Source organism: Phlebotomus papatasi, chromosome 2 (genome assembly GCF_024763615.1).
Source record: "Phlebotomus papatasi isolate M1 chromosome 2, Ppap_2.1, whole genome shotgun sequence".
In the NCBI taxonomy this organism is placed as follows: domain Eukaryota; kingdom Metazoa; phylum Arthropoda; class Insecta; order Diptera; family Psychodidae; genus Phlebotomus; species Phlebotomus papatasi.
Window position 1 is genome coordinate 76,984,516 of NC_077223.1, and position 10,561 is coordinate 76,995,076.

The window sequence follows — 10,561 nt, forward strand, 5'->3', positions numbered from 1 at the left end:
TAGTTCTTTACAAGAGATAATTGTTGATACACAAAACATTTACCAACAAACTTTCCTTAATCCCATTTTTTTCCCAAACGTATGACTTATTTCGGAACAAGAATTTTTCCCAAACGTACGACTTATTTCGGAACGGAGGGAGTACTATAATTTTAAGCAAGTTCAACAATTTTTATTCATTTTTTTCTTTAAATTTTTTTGAACAGTTAATTTTCTTTTGCACCTCTTTTCTTTTTTTCTCCTTATTTTTTTTTAAAGTTTTCTTCTTTCTTGATCTACTTTTCTTTATTTATTCGTCTTCTGTCTATTTCATCTTCCTCAATTTTCTTGTCTCACTTGTTTGATCTTTGAACAACTTCCGGATGCTTCCTTAAAAATCTGTAGAACGACTGATTTGATGGTCTTGCGTTCTTAAAACCCTGTTTAGAATTGCGTCACTGAAATGATTTTCTCTAGTGTAGCTAGTATCGTCTTTAGTTATGGGAAAGCTACACTTAGCAGAATAGAAAATCCACCTCACAATTTCCTCTCGCGTTTTCTTTTTCAAAGCACTGTGATATCCTCCATGACCAGATACCTTATTCGGAGACTTTCCGGAGACTTTCTGTGTAGTGTTGTACAGGAATGTGCTGAGAATTCTTCGTCAAGATCATTCCATTTACAATACTGACCTTTAAGGCTCTCGTTACCCTCTGACAAGAATATAACTGCTGTTTTTTTGTTGTTTTCTTTACGGTTTTAGGAGGTGTCATTGTTCTTGAAATCAAAAGTTAGGTTATGTTGAAAAATATACAAACATTTAGTTTAAAATGTGCAGTTTTCAGAAAATCTTGAAATAGGATTATACACAACACTTTTCCACTTGATATCAAACATTCACCTTAAATTTTACTTGATATTGTTTGCCAGAAATCTTTTTCAACTCCATAGAAAAAAATCACAACGATTGACAATGGTCCAATAATAAAATATTGTGAGGGCGCCACTCGTAAAATATTACGTCCATAAGTGTGTAATCTCCTCAAATAAATTTACGCTTATGGACATCTCCTAATTTAATATTTCTATACCAAAATATATAAAAAATAAAATTAAAAAAGGAAAATTAGTAACTAATGAAAGAGTATCAGAAGCATAACATTAAATATTTTCGATAAAATATATGAAATTTTGGCATTAAAATTTGCAAGTGCGTTAGCAAATATCTTAACAATTTCATGTATTTTTAATCAATTATCGCATCAGCAAAATATTTTTCTTAAAACAATTAGAATTGTGGTTAAAGATTAAAGGAAATTAGTTTTCACGTTGTATTTAAAGATAAGCCATAAAATAATGTTAATATTGTAATTTTCCAACATTTATTTTATGTAAAAAATAGAGATTTCTACGAGCTGTCCATAAGTGTGTAACATCCACAAGTGTAGACTCCACCCTACCCGAATTGAAAAAGTTCTATTGCTCGAACTCCACAAATAGAGCGTTATAGATAATCTCTTTATTTTTGATTTCTCAAAATTCCTGGCTTCCGGCTGTCATCACAGATTGAAGCTGAACGGTTAGATATAGCGACTTGAGGTATTCGATGGTCCCTCAACATAAGTTGAGTTGAGGATCGTTAGCCTAATAATTCATTTTTCTTCTGTATCTTCCCTTCTTTTCATTAACTGTGCACTGTGTTAAAAGATACTCCTTCGAAAAGCAGCATTTTATGTAAAGAGTTCAAATTTATATCTTAGGTTTCACTTTCTGTTAGCAATTATTAAGCAGTCCGAAAAGCCTTTTAGAGCCAAAGATAGAGATTTAGCATATATAAGGGCACCTCCCAACCATCCACTTTCCTATCATAAACATAGCGATCAATTTACCCCAACCCCTTCCATCCTCTCCAAAATCACCTTTTTGTGGGATTGTTCGAAAACGCATATGATTCAAAAGCTGCCTAGGCTGACATTCCGTCCATATTCGAAAATAACGTTGAATTATTCTTAATACTGATTTTTCAAGATTTAAAAGTTAAGAATCCTTTATATAGAATATATGTCTCAACCGAATGGGATTATGTTTGGTCTCACTGAAAAGACGTGTTAATTTTTGGCAAGTTTAAACCGGTGTTAATTAATTACGAACCGGTTGTGAACCAATAACTGATTTTTATTAAAATTTTTAATGTATTAGGACGAAATAGTCTTAATTCATAATCTTCTGCTAAAGAGATTTTTTTGTATTAAAACTTTTATCAATGTGAATGAATTTTCGATTTAGCTATAGAGCGCAAAATATGAAATAAGCAACATAGATAATACATAAAACTTTAGTACTAGAGGAAAGTGCCACTGCTTCGTAGGATCTTAAGCTTTATAATGACTAGACTTTATCTATGTTTCTCAATAAATGTGACTCATAATATCGCACTCAAAATTTTAAAAACTATGGGGAAAGTTTCTAGTTTTTAAAATATATTGCGGAGTCACATTTATTCAGAAAGATAGAAAACATTTAGTTTTACGAAGCTTTGGATCATACGAAACATGGGACGTTCGCCCTACTGGTACTTATCAAGAAAAAAAATCTATTTCCGTGGAGTTGTGAAAAATTCTCTTTTAGAGCAGGTTCTGAATTAAGCTATACTACTTCTAAATAATTTTGGGCAATCTTTTGATTGATTTATACATCATTGTCGGTTTTTGATCGGTAAGCATAAATAAGAATAGCGCAGAAATTTAAATTTTTAAACTCGTTAATACCATGCTTTTCCTCTTGCATTGTAATTAAAGAACTTCATTAATAAAGGTAAATGATGCAAAAGCACATTTGAGGTATAGCATCTAAGTCATCAATTTGAGCATTTCGAAAAGATGGGAAGCTTTGCCACCCCTTTATTCATATAGGGGAAGATTTTGAAGGTGCGTATTAAAAAAGGAGTCCAAGATTTAAGATTTTTTACTGAATGCCACACACACCGAATCAATTATATCACTATATCAAAAAAAATCTCTTACTTATTGGGTTCATAATTCTGCCTCACAAAATTCCTGAAAGTCCTTGGATTTTCCTCTACAGGGAAATGAAAATGTAGCGGCATTTTTTACGAATGTGCCCTGGTTAACTCAGCTTCGTACCACTTTTTCCCACCTCTGTAGGCCTCATTTTCCACGAAAACATTACACCGGACACAAAAATTTGGGCATCACTACTTAGATGGAACTTTCATCTACTTGTTTTCATCATTTATAGGAGGTATCACGCATTAAAAATCAATTTTAAGCTATTTTTCTAACACATGTTTTTTGACACTCGGAAAACCATTTTTTCCCTGCATTCTGACAGTCAGTTAAGAGCTTGGTTAGGGATGATTCTCTCAAAATCACACCTAATGTAATCCTCAGATTTTCTCTAACACCTTCAATGGGTCTTACAGAACATATTTCGGACGTAACTGATTTCAAAAATGACCAGCCACCAATTTAAAGTGAAATGTGGGAAGTTTCACTTTAAAACAAGGAAAATTGAATGAGAAATACTCAAAAAACACCGAGCAGTCTCGTTTCATCAGTGCACAAATAAGAAAGTAGTAATCACACCTATTGTAATCCTTGCTTTTTTCCTAACGTCTCGAATCCGTCTTACAGAACACTTTGTGAACATCAGTGATTCTTAGAATTATCAGTAATTAATTTAAAGTAAAATGTGAAAAATTCCGCTTGAATACAAACCAAATTGGGTGAAAAAATCTCAAAACGCACCGCATGGGCAATCACACCTACCATAAGTAGATTCAGGCTTAATGTTTAATTTGACACAAGTGAAATAAAAATATCTGATGAAGTCTCATTTTGATGGGGAATTGCGTGTTTCCTTCGAGATTTTAGTGAAAATTATTTATTATTCCAAATTTTCTTGTGAATTTATTCAGTGGAATCTCTGATGAGTCAAATATCCCGAGCGGCGTGCACAGTGTGACCCAAAACAGTGAGGAATTCTCAAATTCGGTCGTCAGTAATTTTCACAGATGTTTTTACGAAGCTGCAAAATTCAATTGTCCTGAGTTGCAAGGGTGGTAATTTTTATGAATTTTCCTCAACCCACAAAAAACGACACCCTTCAAGCAAAAGATTTTCACGGTAAATATTAACCCTAATAAACCCTTTATAACTTGGAATAGTTGCTTTTTCGAAAAGACACTTGCAGTGTGCAAAAAATGCATAAAATATTACACATCAGAATTACGATTTTAGGCCCATTTTTTTATTTTTGCCTTTTGGACCCAGGAAAAAAGACCTAGGCTTCCAAGCTTGTCAGGAAATGTGAGATGTAGGACTAGTTTTTAGATTATATGTCCATGGATGAAATTCATTTAGTAACTTGGAAAAAAGTCAACTTTTACGAAGCTGCAACATTACGAAGGTGCAAAACCTTCCTCTACAACTAATACTACTAACGCTAGGACATTCATATTGCTTTTCTATCAAAGTTCAAGGTAATGCCATGACAGCGATGGATGTATCGAAATGGGTACAATCGGAACATAACGATTGGTTATTGGATTGTTTGTCGTATCTATATTTTTCATATTTCTTCGATTATTTTTGAAATTTGATTAAAAAAAATTGTGGGCAACAACAGTTGATGAAAACAACTAAATTTAAATTAAATTCTATAAATGTAATTATCAATACTTCAGTGCTATTTTAGTCACTGATTGGAACTAATAGTCAAACGCCTATCTTGATCTTCTCTAAATAAATTTTATCTCATCTATAACACGATGGTGAGCTCAATGTATCTAATCCTGGGAGTTAATCTGCGTTGGATGTGATCGAGTTTATAGATGGCAATTGAAAAAGTGCCATGAAAAGTATTGAAATTCCATGAACGCCTCCTGATTCAGTCCATGAGAGGTCTTCTTGATATGAATATTCAATTGCAAATGGTAATTAAAACGTAAATTGTTTGCAATGGCAGCAAATGGTTAGAAATAATAAAATTAATGATTTATATCATGAGAGTCGATGAGATTGCAAATCGACGAGGGTATAGTGATGCTCTCTCGCGGACTGTGCAAGTGAGATAGTTTTCCAAGTGGCAGTGAGAAAGAGATGTTGTTATTCGTGTCATCACGACAATAATAATAAATTAATGTGAACTCTCTCGTTTTGCTATATATATGCGATCTCTCCTGCGAGAGACTATGTTACAACAAATGAATAAAACACTACACACAGCATAGAGTCAAGTGAATGGAGTTTTCTGTTACAACATACATAATAATATTTCTTACAAATTTTTAGAGAACTCCAAGAGTTATCTCTCCAAAACTTCAATCTTAGCAATTTTGTGCAGACTCTCCAGCAATATTTTTCTCTCCACTCCAAAACTCCCTCTCCCGAGCGCACTTTTAGGTGACGTCTCACCGTAGAACCTCCTCAGCATGTGCAACACTAATTGCATTTTGTTTTAAATCCATCTCCCCATCTCTTTCACCCTATGCTAGCATGTTGTGTGTCTCTTCTAGTGTCTCTCGGTGCAATTAGTAATTGATTGATAGCATTCAATTACATTTTCACAGCTTTCCATTGGACTGATTTTCAGCCAATCGCACACAAATGGTGTTCAGAGCCTTGAGATATTGATGACGCGCCTCCTTTTGTATACTTAGGCAATAAATAAAGAAAAATTATTTTATTTATTTATTGCAAACGTCTCACAATTTAATATTAATGCTCAACTTCAACTGCATCGCACTCCGACATGTCCATCTTTTCTCCTTTACAATCCATGCCATCATATCATTGAAAATTCACATCACACATCTCGCGAGGTTCGAGGGAGATGCGCATTTTGAGATGAGTTTGCAAGAATTCAACTATCCCAGTGGTCATGAGTGAAAAATTTTCATTTTCAATTAATTCGCACACACAAGGCACCACACTGACTTTTCAATTAATCATTTTCTTCATGTATAAATTGATGAAATCACTGGACAATTGGAAATTGCACAAATATTCAGCATATTTTTCTTCCAAACCACAGACAAGACTGCAAGATTTCCAACGCTCTTATTGAGTAATTTTGCAAGAAAACACATGACGAAAGATGCTCATTTCAATTTTACTCGTTATCATCGTGATAAATGGCTAATGGATATTTAAATGTTTCATTGTCTCAATAGACATTGCGGAAAGACACATTTTCTTCTACATAGTTGAATTTCACCTCAATTGAGGTATGAAGAAAAGCACTGTTGAGCGACAAACTTTAGCTAAGTTGTAAAACAGTCAGATTAAAATTTTAGATAAAAGATTTGTCTGACAAAATTTGAATAGATTAAAAAGAAAGCAATCACTTATAACGCAAGTGTCCTAGTTCTATGTTCGAATCCTCTTTAATCTTTGAATTTCTTTTTTACATTTTTAGAGCTTCATCTTTTCACAGGACAACATTATCCCTGCACAAGATGTTTACATTCACACTTCACCTCCCAATAAGGTGAATCACTAAATGCATTTTTTACGTTAACCCTCTAACGGTGTTTACTTTAATATGCGAAAAAAGTTCTAAAACAATGTTTTCTAGGATAATTATGATCCAATAAAGTCGAAAAAACCATCCATTCTCCATTATCTTTTTTAGTTTAGGCGCTAGGTGAAAAATTTTTAAAACTCTTTTTGCTTATAAAATTCATATTTTTAGTTTTTTCAAATTTTTTAAATAAAATATACAAAGTAGAATGACATATTTTTCAGTAAAAAATAAATTTATTTTAGTCAGATAACCTTAAATCGGTATTTTTATGGAAATTGGAAATGAGTTTTTTTGCACAAATATTTTTTGTTGCTTTTTCTCTGATCTGTCACACAAAACTGAGGATAGCAACTGAGGATAGCAGCTGAGGATGCAAAATTTTTCCTCAAAATGGCGAACGGAAAATTCGACATCCCGTCGAATTTATTAAAATTAGCCTCTTTCCTCTTTCCTGATTTGAATTCTGTTTGTCAATTTGTTTTCTTGGATAGTTACTCTATCTAAAGCAGTACAGTTTCTAATGAATTAATGTACAGAATTTAAATTCAGTGACCGTTAAGACGTGTGTTTGACAGGGGCTCCCCGCGCCTCTATAACAGATAAAAAAAATTTCTTTTAAAAAAATCATCTATTAATCTGTAGGAAACTAATCATAAAATATAAACATTCTATCTCAAGAATTTCTGGTACATTGACTGAATGGGTTAAATAAATAAAAACTTTGTAATCGCAGTAAATGTGATTTTTGTGAAGACCGCCTGGAGGCGGTCTTATGCCCAACGTACAATAACTTTTGTTTAGTAAACATGTTTTTGACATTTAAATGAGAGTGAGTGAGATCTAGATCTAGTCATATCGCTCATTCTCATGCGAAATGTTGAAAACATGTTTACAAATAAAAGTAATTGTGCGCTGGTCATTACCCGTAAAATAATAAACAAATTGTTATTATTTTGAAGAATAATGTATATGGGAGACCGGGGTAGAATTAGCCACGTATAGCATTAGATAATGGTATCTTATAGTTTGCATTCCCAGGAATATTGAGGAAATCACTCTTTATTCTAAATTAAACTTCCTTTAAATTGAAATATTTTTCAACCTCATACAAATATTTTTTGTACAAATAATAATAATAATAATAATAATAATTTATTGATTGATGCCCAGGTTACATAACACTATGCAACACGGTTTTTGTCTCAGAGGTCTCACTCGGTATTTTTGATAGAGTTGAGTCTCCTGATTAAGAATATGATTTGGTTTTGCTCAATCACGTCACAATTTTTTTTTATTAATACTTTTATATTTTTTCTGCTTTGCCTTACATTATCCGTTATATCTCAGGTTCTAGTGAACAGAACTTAAAAAGTGTGGGTCCGTTAGAAAGTTCATTAGCTGTGCTTTAATTTTGATAATTACAAAATACTTTGTAAAACCGTTCCTTCAGGGTGTAAAATTGAAGTTTCTCTAAAAACTGCCAAAAAAAGGTCTTTGAGTGAGGTTGTAAAAAATTGTATAAAATAAACTAAACAAAATATTAAAAATTCATTGACACCAGATGATAGGCAACACTCAGGACTACAATTTTGTTCATAGAAGACATCGCGTTCCGATCACTCTAAATGCCTCATTTGTTGGTTTTTGTCATTTTCCAAAAATATAAAATACCTATTTTAGAGCAAATTTCCTAAAGATAACTAAGAAAATATCTTTTAAAACTTACGTGAAACATACATAAATGTTGAGATTCTTCTTTAAACCGACCGGAGGACCATCAACATAATTTTCCTTTCCATCCCCAATTAATATTCAGCCGCAAGAAGAAGCCCCTAAACTCCTTTTGGGATGCTCTTTTATGATAAGTAGAAAAAGTATCAGCGGACATTTCGCGAACATATTTCAATGACTTTAGATCATACTTTCATTTAAAATTAACCTCTACTAGAAATAATATTAGATGGATTGATGGAAATAAATAAAAACAAAAATTGTATTCTTAAAAGGTAAACTGAGAGCTTCGTATTGAGTGTTGATTTGGGATGTAAATGAAAATTATGTTGATGGTCCTCCGGTCGATTTAAAGAAGAATTTGAACATTTATATATGTTTCACGTAAGTTTTAAAAGATATTTTCTTAGTTATCTTTAGGAAATTTGCTCTAAAATAGGTACTTCATATTTTTGGAAAATGACAAAAACCAACAAATGAGGCATTTAGAGTGATCGGAGCGGGATGTCTTAGATGAGCAAAATTGTAGTTCTAAGTGGTGCCTATCGCCTGGTGTCAATGAATTTTTAATATTTTGTTTAGTTTATTTTATACAATTTTTTACAACCTCACTCAAAGACCATTTTTTGGCAGTTTTTAGAGAAGCTCCAATTTTACACCCTGAAAGAGTGGTTTTACAAAGTTTTTTGTAATATACAAAATTGAAGCACAACTAATGATCTTTCCAACGGACCCACGGCTTTTAAATTCTGTTCACTAGAACCTGAGATATAAAGGATAATGTAAGGCAAAGCAGAAAAAATATAAAAGTATTAATAAAAAAAATTGTGACGTGATTGAGCAAAACCAAAACCATATTCTTAATCAGGAGACTCGACTCTATCAAACGTACCATCACTGAGAGAAATCCGAAAAAGTTAAAATAACATTCCGGAAATGTTTATTTTACCCTGCAGTATTGATCCAAAATCGGTGTAAATATTACCCTTTTTAGGTGTATTGGGGGTTAAAGTTACCCTTTTTCATGTTGATTTTACCCTCAGAAGGTGTAAAATTAACATTAAAAAATGTTGATATATTTTTACACCTAAAAAGTGTTAAAGTTATGAGGAAAAAAAGTTAATCGCACCCTCTTTTTTTTCTCAGTGATGTGAGACCTCTGAGACAGAAAAAAGTTGCCAATTTGTTACATAGTGTAATATTACAAACAGGACTATACAATACTATAATACAGGACTATACGCAATCAAAAATTTCATTTGGTCGCCAATCTACCCCGGTCTCCCCTACAGCATGAAAATTACGAAAATAAGGCATTTCAGACAATGAGGAATTCTGTACAAACCGATTTGGAAATCCGACCTTTAACAATTTAATAATAATTCAAAAATTATGCTATTCTCAATTACTTTGAAGAAAATATTTAAAAGATATTTTAATTTTTTAACTGAGTTATCTGAACTCCTAAATTCATTTGGATTTTCATCACAGATATTGAAATATATAAATTTTCTGAGACAAAACAAAATCCTGTAGTTTGTTGAAATTAAGAATTGTTACTTTTATAATTCTGGAAATTGTTTTTTTTTGTTTTAACAATAATATCACATCGGTCACTTCTTGCTCTAAGATATTTCATTATTCGAAAAATAAAGATTTTATAAGATGAGATGCAAGAAATAAATAAATATTATTATTAATTATAGTATTAAGTAATTTTACAATACAGTAAAATTATTTAAGAATAGTGCAAGTGGTACAAAATCTATTCATAATCAACAGAACAAAAATTATCCCCATTCACCCACTCCTATCAATTTGACTAGCCACTTTTATAAAGTTGAAAAATAACGGAAAAGGTATGTCACCCGCATCTACGATGATTTTTAAATTTATTTAATATATTCCTTATAATCTAGATCATGAAAAAATAAATCTATACATTTTATATTTTTATTATAGTAATTAGTTTTTTATAGTAGTTTAGATCACATTTACAGTTCTTATTCTATTCACATTTATGACTATTTACGAATAAATCTGTTATTTTTGGCGGATAGAAAGTCTGAATAATTAAATAAAAAATGTCGAGCTTCGTTATACCGTAAATCATTCTATAATTACAAATTGGACACGAGAATTTCTGCAGCCGTTAAAAACGATTTTTTTATTTTCGTATTATAATTTCTACCATCGGTTTTGTATAAGTACTAGAAGTTCGTTAAATCACCATTTAAGTAGAACTGAAACTATATTTAAGTATACTAACTATATTTATCACTGTTTTAGTTTAAGTGGAACTGAG